The following is a 20,967-nucleotide window of genomic DNA, read 5'->3' on the forward strand; positions in this document are numbered from 1 at the left end:
CAGACCACGTTTAATTATTTTAGTCACTTCAAACTACTAAATCTCTCTAATAGAAAGGGGAAAAAAACGAAGGAAGGATGCTTAATAGCTGGACTGCATCTTCACCTGTTTTTAATATAAAAGTACCAGAAAAGTGTGGAAAATATGAATGAAGAAAACCAGATGTTAGACATGGTAAGATTTGCTGGTTTTTTTTAGATATCATCCTTCATAATCAGCTACTGTCTCAATGGTGCACATCACCGGTTGCATTAAAGATTTCTGTCTAAAGCATGATGTTTAATCTCAGAAAAACAGTCAATTTCTAATTTTGAAAGTTAGGGAAAAAATTAGAAAAAGCACATCAATCATTAATGACAACTAGCAAAATTCTGAATGTAACAACTTAGTCTTTAAAAAGAAAAGAGGAAAACACAGCTTGCACATTTTCAGGGCTATATAATACAGCATGCTGCTGTGAGCCCTACTTCTGAATATTTAAACAGTTTCTTCCTTGGGTACTGGTGGGAAAAGGGGAGAAAGCATAAGAAAAAGGCTAGGTTATGAAACCAAAGAGGGTGAGAAGAAAGAAGAGTGGGAGGAGCTGTCACTCACGAGAGCAGCCCTCAAACTCCATTGACTAGGTAAGAGCATTTTGTTGAGGTACAAAATGTGTAATGTGCATTGGCAAAAATAGAAAAATGGAAATGTTAACTGAGGGACACTAAATCAAAGATTTGAACTATGCAGTTTTGAAAACATTCTGCCACTTCCTTCCACATCTAAATGTTTCCTGTCTGATTGTGAATTTTTCTGTTTGTTTCTTGCTTCATCACTGGTTGGTAGCGCTGCCCTTGCACCCAGCCAAAGACCACTTGTGCGTCTGGTGGAGTGAGGGGGTGGAAATGGATGCAGCAACCCATGTACCAACATTTCAAGGGGATTTGACTATCTCTACACATAGGAAAGGGTAAGATATCTATAGGATATCTCTATCTATCTAAGGAAGAGATGCCATTCAAAGGGCCCTGGACAGGCTGGAGAAGTGAGTACTGAGTCCAGGTCTGGGGCCCCAGCAGAAGAAAGATGTGGACCTGTTAGAGTGAGTCCAGGGGAGGGCCACAAAGATGATCAGAGGGCTGGAGCACCTCTCCTATGAAGAAAGGCTGAGAGAGCTGGGGATGTGCAGCCTGGAGAAGGTTCCAGGGAGACCTCATTGCGACCTTTCAATACTTAAAGGGGTCTTATAAAAAAGATGGAGAAGGACTCTTTACTCAGGTAGATTATGACAGGACAAGGGGGAATGGTCTTAAACTAAAAGTGGGTAGATTTAAACTAGACATTAGGAAGAAAGTCTTCACTGTAAGGGTTGTAAGGCACTGGAACAGGCTGCCAAGAGAAGCTGTGGATGCCCCATCCCTGGAAGTGTTCAAGGCTAGGCTGGATGGGGCCTTGGCCAGCCTGACCTAGTGGGTGGCATCCCTGCCCATGGCAGGAGGTTGGAGTTAAATGATCTTTAAGGTCCCTTCCAACCCAAGCCATTCTATGATTCTATGAACTCCACTATTAAACTAGAGCACGTCCCAGCCCATGGCAGTGGGGAACTCTAGGGCTAGATGGTGAAACAAGGACAACATTACTTAGTTGTGGTTTAATCATATATAAATACAACTTGTTTTTTTTAGACTTCTGCTTTGCCAAGAATTCAAAGACTAGCCTTGTGGTTAAAACTATTAGGTCTGTGTGTTTGTGAGGGGGACTTAAAGAGAGATCACATGAAGCATAGAAGACTCAGAACAGAAGTAAAACCACTGAAGCTGCCTGGGTTTGGTCATAGGCTTTAACCACAGGCAGGATCGAACGATGCTAGGGCAGCAGACTACAACAGACAGGGACCTTCTTTGCTCACAATGATGTTCTGTTAAATCAGAGCTGCTGCAATGAGCCAGAGCACACACAATCAAGGTGAGCAGCTGCTCGAAAGAGAAGACATCTCCAGGAACTGCAAATCCAACACATTAGGGCTCTGCCTGAATCATCCCCTCTGTTTGAACCATTTCCACAGTGGGAGCAGCCTAGACTGTCACCCCTGTGGCAGCAGAATTCATTTCTGCCTTCTTTGCTGAGAAGATTTGACCTGGCTGAGTGAATTCTTTTCAGTTTCTCCCACTTTTTCAGCACAAGTAATAAGTGATTGCATGAAGCATGGTAACAGCAAGTAGCTATATGGCAGTACTACTCTGTGAATGCAGCTCCATGGTGTGTCAAGTCTTAAGCTTCACGAGGAAAAAACGTTTACTTTTACTTCTTAGGTAAAATAGCTGGGCCATTTTGTAGTGCACAGTACTAGGATTTTGACAGGGTACAAAGAGAGCTTAGCTTTTGATTTAATCATCCTACCTCAAGCCTGGAGACTTTTTTTCAAAAAAAGGCAGGCTTCCGTTTTGCAGAAATAAATCATGTAGTCTCAGCTGAGCCTCCCAAAGGAAGAACATGTCTCAGCCCAAGCAGCCTCCCTGGTTTCAGTGTCCATGCAGCAGTACCAGGAGCCCATTCTGTAATGGAGAAAATAACAGAATTTTGGGTACATGTACATATACTTCTCAGACATGAGGATATTTCTTTTTACAGAACCAAATTATTTCTGATAAATAACACATTACACTGAACGTTTTAATAAAGGTATTTTTAAGGGTCTTTTTTTACAGCTTTTATAATGGTTTTGCTCAGCATCAATACATCTGCTCTTTTGCATTGCCTACTCTGTTGCTAGTGCATCCCACTGTCATCCTTCCCACGGGAGGTCTTTTCAGCTTTTGGACCATCATATCTGCTTACATTAAGGTTGATAATTGGAGCAAAAACTTGTGGAAGTCTGGGCATCATGATGAAAATTATGCCCTGTAACTCTGTGATTTATTTCATATACTGAAGGAAGCTTAAGTTATTTAAGAATCTCCAGGCTTATTTACTGATACTTTGTATTTTAAAGACATATTTATGTTAGGTGAAAAGGCGAAGTTCTGCTAAATTAAGCAAAAAGTCAAAGCAAAACAAAACAAACAACCACAAACCATTTCTAAAATAAGACATTCAAATGCCTTACATTAAACTACAGAATACAAATGTTGGTTGTTGTTGGGTGTTTTGTTGTTGTTGTTGTTGTTGTTTTCTGTTGTTTTTTTTTGTTTGTTTTTTGGTCTTTTTTCTGCTGATAGCACTTGAGCAGAAATAGAAAAAATTCAGGTATTCTGAAAATCAAAGAAATAGCTCTATGGAAGACTTACCTCTTAAATGCTTTGTTATAGAACGCTGGAAAACTAGAGAAAATACATAAAATACAGTTAAACTAAGAATGGAAAGAAAATGATGCCAAGTGGGAAGGGAATTTGTCGCCTTGTTCTCTTTTTGGAGAATGGGTGCAAACTTGCAATGAAGTCAAGATTCATGCAGGAAACATGAGCCCTCTCACAACTCTACTGTATTTTCTTCATGGCAGTTCTGAATTTATCTCTGGCATTTAAAGGTATATTGTACTGTTGTGGAGAGCTTTTCAGAGCTTTTTTTTTTTTTTTTCAGAAGGAAAGTTGGTTTTGATTACCTTGTGTCTGTCATGGATGTATCACAAACTTCCCAGCATCTTCCTACTCTGACGCTAAGATTTATATTCTCCATTGAACAGTTTAAATAATATATAAAGTTGCAGCATAAAAAAAGTCCAGCATCCATGATACATTTAGGGAGAGCACTCTTGTTCCCCATACTGTTTTCAGCAACTTAGTGATCTCTGTACTGCTCTGTGAACATAGAAGTTTAAAAAAAAAAAAAAAAAGAAATGTTTACCCAGAGGTACCTGCATTCATGTTCTGAAGAACAAACATTGAAGAACAACTGTAACCGATGAAGCTGAGGAAATGATATTTGTGGTGAACCATGTATTTGCTGAAACACTGCAATTTAAATTGGTAAAATTGTTTCTGAATACATCCAAGTAGATTTACCAGCAAAAAAATAAATAAAATAAAAACTTTGGAAAAAAAAAATTGAGCACAGAGATGCTTTTTTTTTCTTTTTTTTTCTAAGTTTTGATACAGCAAATAAGTTAAGAGAGTTACAAAAGAAAGGCAGTATTTCTGTTTTCCTAATAATTCAGCAATTGGAGAGCACATTTCAGGTGCAGCTTCTAGCTCTTTTGGGGAGTCTCTTCTTGCAGCCTCCAGTAGAAAGCTCTATCCTCATGTACAGCAGAGGAGGACACTGCACTTTGGCTCTCCTGTTCTTGCTGTTCTCAGACAGACTAGGAGCCATGCAACAGCATCAGGAATGGCTCTCTAAGAATCTTTCTAGGGCACTCTTTAAGGTTTGTGTGTCCTGGTTCAAAGGACATTTTTCCCCATGTAAGAAGAAGGATTGAAACTGGCTTTGGCTAGAAGCTGCAAGTGGAAAGGTGGAAGAAACCAGCACTGTGTGTTGTTAGGTGTGCAGACGCCCAAGCTTGGAGCTGTTTTACCTTTCCCCAGCACAGGCAAAGCTGACCTCCGCTGGGGTAAAAGTGAATAATAAAAGAAAATCAAGAGATGCAACATCCAATGTTTTTGTGTTTATGTCCAAATGAATAGGGAAACATATTTTTGGCAATTTGGAACAACAACCAAAAAGAAATCTAATACTAATTCTGCAGAAAATCCCATTAATCTTTCTCAGGACCTGTCTATGAAGACTATCTGATGCAACACATGAAAACCAGGGGAAAAACCATACACTACAATCTCAATGTCTGTGCCACAGCCATGTAAATCACTTGCAAGAACATCTTGCAAGTTATCTGCTGTGTTTGGACACATCCTGACACATGGACGGAGAAAGAGGAGAATCAGTCCTGATTCTCTTTGGCAAGTGCTTTCTGTTATGGACTAACACTGAGGTGCTGCTTTTCCATAAAGGACTGCTCTCACCTGTTTTTCACTGGTTGTATCATCATAGTTGTAAGATGAAAGAATGGCCATTCAGTTGTGTGTTTTTGGTTTTTTTTTTGATTCAGAGAGAGTGGTAGACCGCTGTCTATGGTCAAAGCCAGGGATGATATGGTAGATCAGGAAGCTCATCTCTCATCTTCCCAAGTAATATGGCAATGACAGCGACTTCTCAGGAATGTGGTGAGGCTAAACTGGTGACCTCTACACAAACAGTTATCAGGACCACTGCAACATTAATATCAGCTTGTGGCAGCCAAAGGGGACTTTGTCTGGTGGTTTAGAAATTGCTCATCTCTATCTCAGTCAGAAAATTCATAAAAACAATCTTCTTGCAGAAATACTGGAGAAATATTGGAAGGGAAAAGAGAGAGAGAGAGAGAGAGAGAGAGATTTGGCCAGAATTTAGCTGGAAGAAAAAAAAGATTAAAATGGAATTAAAAAGCAGAAAGATGAGAAGTTATATAACATTTTTCTGACCAGGATGCAGCTATCTGCCAAAATCTAACTTCCAACACCTGCAAAAGAGGTTTGTAACCATGAAAGAGAATGAGGGAAAAAATACATCTTTTTTTTTTTTTTTAAATAAACTTGTAAGGCACCATACTGGAAGTGGCACAGGAATCTAGATAGTTCCATGCTGTTGCACTGATTTTCAAAGTTAAAGGTAGACTGGCAGAGAGATTTGTTGAAAATACATGTAGGCTGAAACACCATCTACGCAGGAAGGAACACTGTAAGCGTCAGGAGCTGATTTATTTCATCAGAACTGACTTCACTTATAAATGTGATTCTGACTTTTTCTGCCAATTCTTTTCATAAAAGCAATACATATTCTAGGTGTGACCAACTCTTGTGTATCCTTTTCCAAGTGAACTATTTTGCAATGTCATCATTTTGTGATGCCTTTTCTGCTAATCTAATGTGTAGCACACCTGTGACTAACTGATTTTTACTTTCATTTTTTATTGAGACAATACTGCGTAGACTTTTTTGGCAGTAACCTGACATAAAGCTTTGTCTGCTGAGCCCAAGCAAATTTACCTGCTGGAAATTCATTCATTTAATCTAGAGAGTCATGGATCATTTGATGAATGATAAAATTACATGGTCAGCCTGAAAAGTAAGACATTTATATATATATTTAAAAAAAAAAAAAAAAAGATTGCTCTTATACAGCTCTAACTATGACTCACTGACCCAAGAACTCAAAGCATTGCAGGGATATTAAGAACATAAAACCAAATATTTTAATAAATTGAAATAATTAAAGAAGACAGGAAATACAGACTTGTTTGTCTCGTCTGAAACAGAAAGCCTTTCTGTGCTAATGAGAACAGATCATACCCCTCTCATTCCATTACAAATTTCTTGGACCAACACCTGTCAAGAAAATGTTATCACGAGATGCATTGCCTTTTAAAGAGTTGTAGGAATCAATGAATGTAAGGATCAAGAAGTACTGCTCTTGCCTTCAGTAAGAAAAACAGTTGGTGCCCTGTCTCCTTTCTTCAGATTCTCCTCTTTCTGCCTTCAACAGTCACCAACTCTGAAAGAGCTGAGCTGCAATAAAGAAATGCCCTGAAGGAATGGAGAGACCCTGTAGGCAGAACTGCTCTTCCCAGGGCACAGATACCTCCCCACCAGGGAAGAAAAAGTCTTCTATATTGAGGGTGGAGAAGGAGGAGGAAAATGAGAAAATTACACCCTTCTTCGTATCTTCTGCTCCTCCTAAAACCTACCCAAACAGTGAGAATCAGTGCTCCTCTGTAGTGAAGGAAGCTACACAGATCTGTCCTCACCACTCTCATTTGATGCCTCTAAGAGTGAGCAGTGTCACACCTAGCTTTTAGGCCAGAGCATCTACAAGAGAGCATCTCATTTGTTGCGGTAAACTGGCTTAGATTCAATTCAATTTAGATTGAAGTGATGATAATGTGCTGTAGGAAGGAACTAAGAAGGTAATTCAGAAGGTGTTTCTGCCTGTTGGAAGGTTATCCAGACAGTTACTTTTTACTATTTGTTTGCAATTTAAATTCCCAGTTACATCTAAGTAGTCAGTGAGCAGACCAGTTCAGATCTTTTTGGGTGTGTGTGCGCACATGTGCTTGTCTTTTTTTTTTTTTAATGCCATTTTACATATATGACTAGAGGAATCAGTGGAATGTAGAAGAAGTGTCCCTATCAGAACCAGGTAAACACACAAACGAATCAATTGAAAAGATAAAAATATTCCCAGTGCAGTCTCTGCTTTTCAAGTTCTCCAGCATGATAACAAGGAGGCTGTAGCACAGACTGTGGCACCAGGCTCTACGTGGGAAGTGACGGTAAAAGCAAAACCTTATCTGAACAGGCTGTCCGACTGTTAACTTGCCAACTCTCAGGCACATGCACACAAGCCAGCACCACCATTTTATGCTCACTGCTGACTACAGCGCTGCTTGTGAGGAAGTTTTGAAGGCAGGAGTCTTGTCTAAGAGAACACTGATTGCATCAGACTGCCTGAGAAACTGCCTCCTTCCTTGCACCATGCTGAGGAAGCCAAGCTAACAGAGGTACGAAAGCTGCTTCTGCATCCTGCAAGAGGACAGCACAAGGGCTGTGAGGGATCTGCTGATTCTGAAATTTCCTCCTCTGCCTGGTAATGCTAAATGTTGTACAGCCCCCTTGCCTTGGAGAACATGCTCCACACCATCTGTGAGCGGGCTTCAGGCTGGTTCTTCCTCGACAAGATGGCAGGAGCCGGGCTGTATTGTGGGGCAGTGCCTGGTGGCTGCTCATCTAGAGCAGGGAAACAGAAATAACATTTTTGGGCCAGTGGAAATGTTAATGGATTGCAGAAGTTCAGCCTTTACAGAGCACTATTTGGGGACAAAGTACCTGGCTAAAAACTTCACAGAGACTTTAAAAGAATAAATCAAATGATGTAAGTCATTAAGAAACAATATCTTTTGTGCAATCAGAACTGCAATCTAGGCTGTTAGCAGCTAATTCAGAGCATTTCTGGACATGGCTTACAATTGCTGAAAGGGAAGGTAGCAAGCCACTTTTGTAGCCAAGCTTGTAATACAGTGTCTTGCACTGGGATACGCTGAAAGTCACTTCAAAAGCATTGGTGTAACGGTCAGTTCTGGGATATTTGATATGCTGTAGTGCAATCAAAAAGCATAAACAGGAATTACAGCTCGTCTGAGGAGGGAGGAAGGGCAGAGACCATATGAAAGAGCTTTATATGCTGTGGAGAGCCTGAGGCTGCCCCTTCCCACAGCACAGCACACAAGAGTCACCTCTAGTCTGTGGCACTGAGGGTTCCTTCTTCATTTCATCCTCTGCTGAAGCATGCATCTTTGGTCTCATCATTTATTCCCAGTGTCTCACTTCTCCCACCCATAAGGCAAGGTAAGGCACGTTCCATGTTTAACAAGGCAACAGGAAGAAAAATACGTAGACAAGTAAAAGGTACTTGAACTCTGCAATGACGGGCTACATGTATACTGCATGGACTGACAGATCTTCCTGCGACAAACTTCTCTGTGTCTTCTAGCTCAAGGTTACTCAGTTTGTGATCTTGGTACAAGAACATGCAAACTCACTCAAGCAAGCTCTAAACAAGGCATGTGGTTTTGGAGGCCTCCACATCTGAGATGTGTCCCTGACTTTACCTGTAGCCAGGCATAAGTATAAAGGATAAGAATTGGAGAAAGGCAATTCAGTTTTGCAGCTATTCCATCCCGGTAAGGTGACACGAGACATTCACAGTGGGTTCTGCAGACCCTTCCAAGGCTTCTGTCTTCCCCATATGCAGCAATGTCAACTGATTGCTGACTTTGAATACAGCTTTTCATCACAGAAATGTTGCCGGTTTAATTATAGGAGGCCCCGCACTGGTTAGAAGAGAGCATACAGAGCTTAGTATCGCAACTCCCAACAAGTTCTTTGAGCAGTGAACCTTTTGAAGCTTGCTTTTTTGTAGCTTTTGTTCCTACAACAGTTTTCAGTCCTTCTGTTTGCTCATACAGATTCTCTGATGTCTAATAATAGGTTGAACTCATGCTGTGGCCTTTCCATTAGCAGGGGCTTGCCTGGTATCTATTTGGCAGCATGTTTTCATGAAGCATATAGGAACTCTTGATCTCTCTGCATATGTAGTTAAAACCAGGCAATGACTTCTAAGGAACACATGGGGACTGACAGACAGCACGATCTTGTAAGGACCATTTCCCTAGGAAACTGGATTAAAAGACTGGTGGCTGGTTATGCAGCAGGCTAATTCAACCCTTCCTTTTCTGTCACCAAAGAACAGTGAGATTATTATATTTTTTTTAACCCAAGTTAATTAGCAGAATTTCAGTCTGGGGAAGATAACTCCCTAGATTTTATTGCATTATTAGGGTCTAGAAGAATGACAGCTTTATGTCCTTGTATAACTAGGAAAAAAAAATGATTTTAAGTGTCCTTTTTTATTTATTACTGGTGATTTGCTTTATCAGGGATTTCCACGGCATGGTGTCTCCTTTGAAATAATTTCAAAATCATTCTCTGTCTAAGACTGTTTCAAGCAACATCAGAGAAACCTCCCATAATCTGTTTTCCTACTGGAACTTTTATCTTTCTTGATTATCAGCTGTGTTCCCATGACAATTCCTGCACTCACACATCCCAGAATTAGCTCCTAACACGTTCCAGCCTGATGGTACATCAAGCCCACTCAGTGCTTTGGAAGCTACATGTACGCAGTAGGCTCTGAATGTGTGGGGAAAGAAAGGTCTCTAATGTGGGTATTAAGACTTACATATATGATTGAAAGATGGCAGAAAGGGTGGACAGAAGGGAGTGGAAGAAGTAAAAGATGCTCAGGTTTACACCCCCCCCCCCCCAAAAAAAAAAAATCTGGGGGATAGGAAAACATCTATATAATAAGCATAGACCTTTGGTGAAACAGAACACATGCTTAAAAATGGCTTATCAACTTAACTTCAGTCAGATGGTAAGGCAAAAAGTGAATACATCTGTATTTTGAATTGATTTTCCTGCAGCTTTCCATCATTGAACTCTCAGTTTTCCTGGGAGCTTACTATTTCTGTCGGGTGGCCAGGTGTCACTTCCACTTTAAATGTTGCTGCATAGCTGGATGCATTCCAGCTGTAGATCTAAATACCTTTTTCAAGACTGCAAGTCATCTTAGCCAAAACCTCAGCAAACTCTCGAAGAGATATGCTAAAAAAAAAAAAAAGGGTACTACTTGCCATAAAGGCACCATACATGATGCTATACATCCAGCAGGACCAGCAGCCAAGAGGGCAGCATCTGGATGCTCCACTACTGCAAGCTAAGTCAAGGACCACTGACAGAAAAGCTCAAGGCAGGCACTGGTTTGGCTCCTCCAGTGCTGTTGGTTTGCTAGGAATGCCACCATTGCTCTCCCACGACTTGTGGCCAGCTCTAATGTTTCTCAGCCAAGGCATGATGAATTCCAGCCAGCGCTCCTGGCAGATCTTTATGCCAGAAGCCCTGGCAAACCAAAACCACCAGCAGAACTTGTTCAGCTTTAATACAGCTACCTAGAGAGCTGCTGACTAACTTTTTTTCTGCCAGTAGTTAGAGTTCACAGATGAAAGCTGCTCTGCAGCTTCCTAAGTGTGTTTGCTCCCAGCTTGTTCTCAAGAAGCTCTCCAGACTGGAGAAGTAAAGCTCATCAAGTTGCCTCCATCTGAGAACAGCCTACCATCTCACCATCTGTCACAACAGCATTTTCTAACATTTTCTTCTGTCTCTTGGTACTTCTTACACCTTTCCAAAGTTTGCCCTCTGGTATTATCCAAATGGCACAGCAGTGTCAAGCCACAAGAAATGCACCTGGGAACACTTGCATTTATGGAATATCAGAAAGTCTCTTTACTCCCAAGTAATCACCCTATCTCATTCAGTATGATGGTACCTCAATGGTTAAAAAAAAAAAGCTTATAATGCAAGCATAGTTACCAAGATAGCAGGCATAGGAGAAAATGCAATTGAGATAGCACTCTGCTTCACTGTTTGAACAATGCTCTGAGCTTTCAGCTGCCTTCAGCTTTTATAAGATATATTATCCAAAGAAAGTAATTTAAAGATGCACAGAGATTTTAAGGTATTCAGTTTGCTTTAATCACAGCCTCAGCACTATTAATGCTTTGATTTCAGAGAAGTTATTGCAGAAGTCTATTTTTGCTATGCAGTTTGTGCAAACCTTCAATAATATAAAATTTAAAGTAAAAATAATGCATTCAAGGGCAAGAGTGTCTTTGAGGGGTCACCTATATTAGTAATACTGTTCTCATTCTGACAGGATCTCTGCCACAATACTAATAAAAACATTACTGCCTATAGCACCAGCTCCCATCGCCATTTTAACGAGACCCTTTTTGTTCCTTGGTGGAAAACCTCACGATAGCATCTATCCATCTCCATAGGGACATAGTTGCACAAAGAGGTTCCTAGCTGTTTCTCCACCTCTCTCCAATTTCCCAACAGCCCTTCCACCAATTCAGAGTTGCACAGGCATCCTTCAAGTCCCTGTGCTGAACAAAGGGGTGGCCAACAGCCATGCCCTGCAGGTCTACAGGCTAAGCCCAGGAGGAAACCATGGGAAGTGGAGAGGGAAAAACATTGCATTATTGTTGCCATAGAGACGGGAACGAGCACAATAACTATTGTGTTGTGCTTTAAAGCTCCCTGGTCTCCAGTTTTAACTCCTTCCCCCAGCTCCACCACCACTTCTGCTCTGTCCCAGCAATATCCCACCACACCTGACAGATTTCTGGGTCAGGAACTGGAAATGGAGTGGCAGAATAAGAACACGAAGTCTGGTTAAGGACCAGGAAAAGAAAGTGTGGGAAGGCCTTGTAGAAAGAGGAGATAATAAAGTGTTATAAAACACAGGGACACACAGAAATGGGTTCTGGAGATGGTACGGAAACAGAAGATGGGAAATATTTTAGTACTGTACTGTTACCCTCTACCCTTCTTTAGAGGAGCTCTGCCCCTCATGGCAAGCAAAGCAACAGGCTGTACACCACTCGGCAGTATAAACTGGGACTGTCACTTTCCCTCCTGTATGAAACAGCCTCCCCTTTTTCTTCAGCACTGAGAGGAAAAAAAAAAATCTTCTAGTAAGCAAATCACATTTTCTTGTGGAATTAATAACAAACATTTGTATGAATTTGATAGTTTTAAAGTTTCACATCCACACTGTTACTTTCAATTAAATGGTTGGACCATTTCTTATGGGTTCGATGTTCCAGTGCCCTAAAGCTTGTACTGTTTATTACGTTTGAGCTGTTGTTGACATAAATTCAATACCCTGCTGTAAAACCACCCATGCTCTAAATATGCAGAAACACTGGAAAAGCACTAAAAAAGAATAATAAAGATTCAGTTCTGAAAACTAGGGGGACAAGGAATTTCTGATCCACTAGGCATCACAATTAACTACAGGTGCTGGAGGCAGCTTCGCTGGCTATGTAAAGCATCTCCAAAGATCTTTTGCCTGCCAGAAATGGTGTCTCTTGCTGTCACAGCCATTGTGCAAAACGCAGCAAACAAGCCTTGCTCGGCTACATCCAGACCTGCATTATGCACCAGCCTTTCTTCTTTCAACCTTTCAAAACCACGCTCCCCTGCAACCACCGAAAGCACAGCTGAAATCTTACTTCACCTAGCTAGTGAAAGACATCATAAAGCAGCAATGCAGAGGATGAAATTTGCTTTCCAGGACAGCAGTGGCATGCCTGTCCAGCTCTGCCAGGGAGCAGGGCTCCAACCACAGGAAACGTGGGCTGTGAAAAGGGCCCAAAATTCAGCTGGGGGTATTCACACTTAGCCTTATTGTTGTACATCCTCATGCTGCCTCACACCCTTTCCTGAAAATGAATACTACTTTTCTGAACCCAGGGAGCTGAGCTACTGGAAATTCATTTGGTGCAGGTAGAATTCAACAAAATTATCTCCTTAGATTTCATCCTCCTCTGTGCAAACTGACAAAGCAACTGGGTCTTCACAAGCCACCTGGCTGTGTGATTGCAAATACAGACAGCAGCATCTCCATCATGAGGTTGTGAGGGATCTCACAGAATCACTTTTCCTCTCTGCTGGCTGACAACAGCTTGAAAATGGGAAAAGTTTGCAAAATACAGGTGAATAATACAACTGACTTTTAGCTTCTGCTACTCCCCAGTCCCAGCATTCCCAGAGTTTATTGTACAGTTTCAAATCAAGACTTGGGGAAGAGAAAAAGAAAACACCACCACAAATTGCTTTTTCACCTGTGACAAGAGAGAATACTATGAGGCTAACCTCTGGTGTTGTGCAGTGGTGTCAGACACACTGCTGCACAGATTTAAGCGAGTAGTGAGAAATGACCAACTTTGGCTGTTAGTTTCTGTGCAGAAGTTTTCAAACAAAACCATAATTTCTAATAACTTGTTTTCATAGACAGGCCTTCAAAACAATGAAAATGAATGCTTTAAAAGTAAGGGGGAATCTTCACTCCTTTATTGATCTATACAGTATATTTTGTAGGAGCAAGAGAAAGAAGTCCAAAAGCAGAACAATGTTCAGTGGGGCTTTCAATTCCATCCTCACCATCTCATGCTTCCATCCCTCCTCCCTTCTCCAGACTTGCAAAAGAAAATACCTTCAGACCAAAAGTCCTATGCCTGTTACTTCTGTAGACATTCACTTGTCTTGCTGGTGAAGACCTATGCTTTTTAATACAGCATCAAATAGGAAACACCTTTCTGAGAAAATTTTAAACCAGACATGAAACAGACAGAAAAACTGTTCTTTCAAGCTCAGGAGGTTAAGGAAAAGTTCATGGCAAATCAACCCTTTAATTCCATCTCTCTTCTCCAGTCAGCAAAGCATCTGACTATCTTCTTATATGCTTATTATAAAAGGTTGTCTCAGTAGTAAATAAAGAATTTCAACACGAAGCACAACTGAGCTCTAGAATGACTAAAGTCTGAAAACATAGGAATCATGGAGGTGGGTGAGGACTGTTGCTAACAACCCCATTCCCTGAAAATCTTGTTTCATGAAATGTAATAAATAAAATTATGACAAATAACTACAATCTTCTAACTCTCAAAACAGCAGGATGGGGAGAAGCAGTGGGGTGTAGATTTTACTCACCTGCCAACAGTGCAGCATACAAAAATGCCATTGTGAAGTTCCAAAATCACAGTCAAGAGAATCACTCAGCAGTTGCCTAGCTGGGAAACAGATTTACCTGCTTAACCCTCTGGTGGTGCAGTAACTTTGAGTGCAGGTTGAAATCATCTGTATTTCTACTGCATTTTCCTGTTATGCTTCTGAAAGATGGGCCAATGAACTCCTTTATTTTGTGAACCCTAAAGAAAGACAAGAGATTATTAATATTATTTTTTCTGTTGTTCCCTAACCTTTATAGATTTCTGAGAATTTTATGTCTTTAGTGTGATTTACTTATCATTATCCCTGGATATTTTTTTATTTTATTTTATTTTATTTGTACCATAAGCAGAATAAAATGTCTGAATAACAGAGAACATTCTGTGCTTCTATTCGGGGGTCACTTCACAGATAAAACACTAATATGAATCCCTAGATTATTTAAACAGTTAATCTCACCAAAAGTTAATGGGACTTACATACATAAGCTAAAAAAATTTAAAAAATAAATAAATAAATAAATGTCACAGTAGGCTGGGACTATGTTGTGTTAGTCCAGATGTTGTTTGTATCCAGGTGGTCTCACTGAGATACGTTTGGTTTCCCTCTAACATCATGAATGGTACTTATCACTTCATCTAATTTTGTTCAGTGATGGCATTAGCTAGTTAGTACATCTTCTAGTGGTGGACTTGGCAGTGCTAGGTTAAAGGTTGGAGTAGATAGTCTTAGAGGTCTTTTCCAACCTAAATGATTCTGTGATTCTATGATCTTCATGGTGTGAATAAAATTAAGCCAGACATCTCAAGAACCTGGGCATCATCCGTATTAATAAAGCTGTATTTCACAAGGTTTCTTTTATACCTATTTTAAGCATGAGCACAATATGGTCAAAGTATGGGGAACTTTCACACCTTTAGCCAGGGCCAGTCTGGGCTATTTGCTGTGTTGTGAAATGGCTCAACTGGGTCACACAGATGGTCTGTTACATGCAAAGCAATGCCTGGCTCCGTGGCTCTGAGTGACGTCTGAGTGAGGAAATGCAGAGCTTCTCAGGGTACTCCATCTCATCCACATTAGCTTTTGTCCTGTAGGAAACACACTACTCCGGGTCCTTGGCTGTTGTTAAGAATCCAACCTGATGGTTAATAAAACTGTCTATGGTGATGTAAAAAAAACAAACAAACAAAAAAAAAAAAACAGCGGGGCTTGGAAACCAAGGCTGAGTGATATTAGCTCAAATCTTGAACAGAGTCATGTGACACCATCCAGTGGAGAGCTGCAAGATAGTAACGACTGCTTTGTATCTTCCAAAGAGCACAAGGCACTTAGCAAAACGGTTGAAGCCTCTTGTACATAATGGCACATAGGGCATAAAGCTTTGCTGGCATCTATTCGCTGTCATGTTGCAGCAAGTGCTGCACTTTGATTGCAGTGTTTTTCAAGCCCATTTTTATTTTCCTTTCCACTTGCCTTTGAAGCTTTGATCACAATGCCGTACAGCTAAAGACACCTGAGAAACAGATTGCTAGGCAACAGATGCTGCAAAGGACAGCTTCCTCTTCCTCAGTGCTGAGATGGCAAGAGACCTTGTGGTGCTCAAAGTTGCCTGTTGCAAAATATTCACAACAAAAATGGCTTAGTGTTATTCAGGCAATCAGGTGAAGCAAGAAATGACTTTTCAAATAGGAGTTAAACAGGAATAAGGAAAAGAAGCAGTTCAAAGAAATAAAAGAGAAACAAGATGGAAGGCTACAAAAGATAACATGAAATAAGGATGTGTTTTGAAAAGTGGGGGAATAGGGAGAGAATAAGAAAAAAATATCAAAACAGATACAAAGGAGATCTCGAAACCTGTATGACAGCATAAAATATATATGAGCTTAATTTACTGTCATTCTTATAAAAGTTTGTTTATTGTGGAAATTCTGTTTAGCATTCATTTTACACCACACTATCAAAAAATGTCTACCATGAGGAAACTAACCTTACTGTTGTCTTTTCCTTTAGAATTACCAGAGAAAGAACTTTATGTAATTTCTACACAGTCCATAAATGTTATCCATGGAGTAATAGAAAAGCTTATTTTTATCACCACTTGGGAGAGAATGCAGAAATATACATGACCAGCGACCCAAGTTACATAAATCTTTATAGAGGACAAATGGGTATTTCACCCAAAATATAATTTGGAGGCCAACATATACATGCAAGATGGGATACTTGACAATGCTAAGCAAGGAAAAGGTTGTGTCTGTCTTCTAAGAACTTCTTTCAAGATAGGAAAAGCAAGGGGCTAAAGTAACCTATCTGGAAGTACAGTATAGCACTGCATTTAGGAAGTGTGTTTTCCTTGTCTAAATACTAAATCACTATTTTAAATGTGTAAAGAGGCTTGCCCAGTAAGATGAGCAGCAGCAACACAAACATGCTAGGTATGCAGAACCAAGAAAGTACTGAGCAGCCACGAGAGCTGAGTGTTAGAGATGAAGAAATGCAGACATACAGTGAAAATTAGGCTTTGCAAGGGATATTAAAACAAACAGGAAAAACAGAGTTGCTATGCAGGAAAAAATGGAAGAGATTAAAGGTAATCTAGGTACAACAAAAAATTAAGTAAATACTCTGCCTCGTTTCAAATCAAAGGAGATGTTGAGCATGGAACAAAAGGCAGAATGGCTGACAGGAATCAGGTTAGGGGGATTGTTAAGGAGCTTATTTGGTCTTCTGAGACCAAATAATTTTCACAGCAGAATTCTGAAAGAACAAGACTTAAATGACTATATAATTGCAAAGAGGTTGCTGAAAGACTGTTTCAGCTTGCCAAAATAATGGCTGAGAGAAGGACAAGGGTTCTGTTCTGTCTGCAAATGTATCACTAAAGTAAAAACCAGAAAAGGGAAGGAAAAAGAAAAAAAAAAAAGAAAACAGCTAAAGGGCAATTTTGACATGAGAGCAAACATCCTGAAGTTAGAAAAATGTTTCTACCTTCAAGGCAACAAAGTTTGGGAACAATCTTCCAAAGAGAGTAACTGGCACAAAACTAGTTAGAAATGGAGACTGATCACAGTCTGGAAAAAAAGGTTTAGTGACAAATTTGCCTGAGGCAGGTAGAAGAAAGAGTGTTTCGAGTCCTTTTTTCTATCAGTTTCTCTCTAATCAAGTCTCTGTGATTCCTCGATGATGTCCTAGATGTTTCACTGTGCCTGTTAGATAATATTCCAGCATGGAGTAGTAACAATCTTTTGTCACATTAATATTATCAATCAGCTTAACTACCTTCCATTTTGCATATGTCTCACTCCAGCAAAATATATGTGTACACACACTGACAACTCCCCACACGAGGTACACATTCTCTCACAAGACAGTTTTATTTTGGACAAACCAGCACAGTATGCACTTTTCCAGTTCTGCCAGTTTTTCCTTGAGCTGAGAGAGAAAATGGAGAAGCCATGCTCTGCCTTCTCTTACAACAGCTGAATTTTCTCTGTGGCTCAGCACTCATAATTGACTGCATCCATGCTGCCCAGAGCAGACACACGTTTAAGGAAAAGCAACCAAGGATTTCCCCTCAATCCATTACCTTAAAACTTCAGCAGAGTTTATTCAAAGGCTATCAAAGCCAAAACGAACTATTGATACTATTGAAACATAAGAACAGAAAAGAAGGCCCAAGACTTTTCAGATTACTTCTATGCTTTTCAGGTTTGGAGTGAGTGGGATATTCCCTCAACAGGCTTAAGTAAACCTAAGTACATGTTTTGTTTGTGAATTGTTCAGACATTTAGATGTTTTTTTTTTTTGCCACTGACACACCACCTTGGTAAATCCCTTTTTACATTTGCACCAATATACCTGTTTAAACCACATATTTCACAAACATAATCTAAGGTTTCATATTAAAAAAACCTTGCATCAGTCTAGGAGGAAAAGGATTCTGCAAACAGAGTAACGTTAAATAAATTTTTGGAAAATTGGATTGCAGTGCCAATTAGCCTGCAGTAGTCTGAAGGCAAAATTCCCCCATCCCCTACCAGCCAAGGTCACCGAAGCTGTTGCACACATGCTAACACAACCTTTTACTGCATATACACATTTAAAATAATTATTTTGTATGCCAAGCTGTATCATCTTCTTTTAAGTTCATTTCCAGTGAGTAATGGATGGCTCTAAATCCAATTTAATCCATTTTTGCCATGCAATTTTCTGCAATGTCTACTATTTTCAGAGTATATTACATCTTCACTACTTCTGAATGTATCTTATTAAGTAGCAATTGCAAATATATGTATCATAAATTCCAGTTCCGTAATTCCTCCTTTTAGTCAAATCTAACTTCCTTCATTCTTGAAAGCACAGAAAAAAAACCCTACAGAACAAACATACATTTCAATTGGACTCCATATAACAGTCACTGAACAAAGACATTTCAGAGATAACCCGTATTTATTTGTTCCTAAAACCAATTCCCTTTTCTACTGACTTCTAATGCATTTTGCCTTTACAAAAATGGATATATAGTTATGCAATTCAGTTTGATAACAGACTTTTTTTTAAAAAAACGTTGGAAATAAAATCTGCTAGCATTTTTTCTCATCCTCAGAATATCAGTTTGAGGTATTGAGCAGCATTTGAAAAAACTCTACAAACCTGAGTTAAAAAGAGAAACAAGAGAGCGGGGGATTCTGCAAAGCCCAGGAGCACCCGCTCCACTTCTTCCCTAGCTGAAATGTAAAAGGGCTCTGGAGGGATGCCAGGATGTTGTTATCCTTAGATCCCACATGCAGGAGGGGTTTGGGTGGTTTTGTTTGTTTGTTTTCACAGTCTCCATATGAAGTTCTTCCCGCTTATGTGAGACTAGTTATTCAAATGGGGAAAAGATTCAACTTTAAGAAAATTCTTACATTCATCTGATTAAAAAAAATCTTAAATCTGGCTACTTCACAGACACTAAGCCACTTATGTTAAAGCTGTTTTTTTGCACTTCTGCTCCACAGAAGGGACAGGCTGTTTGTCAACAGGTTTTACTACATTGCTTTTGAAGGGGTTCTGGACCTGAGCATCCCATTCTAACCAGGTTTTGCTCAATCACAATGCTCAGTCACAGCAGGAGAGCATGGTAGTACTTTTTCCTTCCATATAAATGATAGTTCTGCCTATAAAGTGGCCATAAAAGCAGCAGGCAGGAACTTTATAAATTCTTGTCTGTCAGTTATTCCCGTGTCAAGTATACATTATTTGCAAGTTAAACTCATTTTGTTTTCTGCAATCTGCCAGCTCTACAAACTCAAGCTGACAATCAAGCAAAGTTCTTCTCACGCATAATTACCATTAACAAAGAATCCTCTGGCCAAATTGATTCACTGACACTTGGGCATTTTGTTTCCTGTCAACTTTTTTTTTTTTTTTTTTTTTTTTAAGATAAATGAGAAAATATTGGATCTGGTTCACCGTCAGCACATCTCCTCTGCTGGGCTTGCACACCAAAGCAAGCAGTTAAAACATCAGCTTTAAAAGTAAGCTAGTAACTATGACTTTGAATACACATAAATAACATAACTAGTAGGCAGCAATTTTATATTGGAGTGGGAGATGATAGAGAAAGTCTCTTTTCAGCACAACTTTTGAAGTACCTGGGACTTAGTGGTGCTGTCTTTCACTTGTATTTCACTCTGCCCTTTGCTGTATACTTGTAGCACCTTCACATTACTAAACTACATGAAAAAATATTTTCAGGGACAAAACTTTCCAGGGCTTGGGAAGAGAAAATTAGACCATTAATTCATTTTTGTCCTTTAATAAACAAAGCGTATTTTAGCGCCTACATTTCCAGCTTCAGAACAATTATCTTATGGTAAAGAATATTATGTCCAAACCAGTGGGCCAAGTGCCAAAGTTGATTTTAATTTGAAACAGGTTGGAAATCTCTGCCTGTCTCATATCAATATTCAAGTGCTTATCAACAGGAGCGAACTGATCCCCCCCCCCTTTCTTTTTCATATGGAGTAACATATACTGGTATCTGTAATAATTACCTACTTTTATTGTAATGATATCAGCTTTTCATAATAATTATTATAATCATATTACACACCAGTTGTCTAGAAGAAAGGAAACACCTGTAAATGTAAATTCTCCTTTGATGAAAGACCACTAGGTGACACGTAATGTCTGCAAGACATCATTGTTGTACCCACTCACATCCAGAAGTCAGCCAATCTTTCATGCCTAAGTGATTACTCTCAGTGGCAGATGAAACTGCCTTACCTACTTCTCCAGATGCATTAATTTTTCAGCTTATTGCCTTTTTGCAGAAAGGAGGATCAAAGTAAAGATGGTGATAAATATCTCTAACTCTATCCAAATAAATATCTTCAAACATAAAGATGAAGTGCTTTAAACATGTTTGCACAAAGATTCTCTCAGTACCATATCAATCTGCAAGAAATGATATACGTACTACTGTCAACACTGTGGAACTTCATGAATGTACTTTAAGATGAAATTGTCAGTTAATACCAAATAATCCTAACATTTGCTAACACAGCCAACAAAAGATGGTTTAAAGCAGACAGATTGTTATTTACAGCTGCACCAGATGGGACAATTTGAAAAATGTTTAGCTGTTCTTTAGTTAACATTTAAAATATATCCCTCAACATCCTTGAATATTTTTAAATTGGGGAGATTTTATTTTTGAGTAATATTTATCTGCAAATATTTTTATGTTCCTGCTGTCATGTACAATTATACATGCCTGTAAATAAAAGACAAATTGCCTACAGAAAACTACCACTGGAGCTTACACAGCAGAAACATTAAATAT

General features: G+C 39.6%; 1 protein-coding gene and 1 long non-coding RNA gene across 7 annotated transcripts in view; one reads left to right on the forward strand and one right to left on the reverse strand.

Annotated features, from left to right (window-relative positions):
* Positions 1 to 20,967, forward strand: part of HTR1F (5-hydroxytryptamine receptor 1F) — a 116,303-nt gene that overhangs the window by 9,774 nt on the left and 85,562 nt on the right. The gene's annotated exons all lie outside the window — the stretch shown is intronic.
* LOC106040061 (uncharacterized) overlaps positions 1 to 20,967 on the reverse strand; it is a 38,592-nt gene that overhangs the window by 5,742 nt on the left and 11,883 nt on the right. For 3 of the 5 annotated variants that reach the window (XR_010833260.1, XR_010833264.1, XR_010833263.1), the window contains 4 exons: positions 15,612 to 15,747; positions 14,121 to 14,338; positions 3,581 to 3,776; positions 2,380 to 2,534 (listed from right to left, as the gene is read on the reverse strand). This is a non-coding gene — a long non-coding RNA (uncharacterized lncRNA). The remainder of the gene's footprint in view (positions 1 to 2,379; positions 2,535 to 3,580; positions 3,777 to 14,120; positions 14,339 to 15,611; positions 15,748 to 20,967) is intronic. The other 2 variants (XR_010833262.1, XR_010833265.1) reach the window with 2 other exon arrangements.

This window comes from Anser cygnoides, chromosome 1 (assembly GCF_040182565.1).
Source record: "Anser cygnoides isolate HZ-2024a breed goose chromosome 1, Taihu_goose_T2T_genome, whole genome shotgun sequence".
NCBI classification, from domain to species: domain Eukaryota; kingdom Metazoa; phylum Chordata; class Aves; order Anseriformes; family Anatidae; genus Anser; species Anser cygnoides.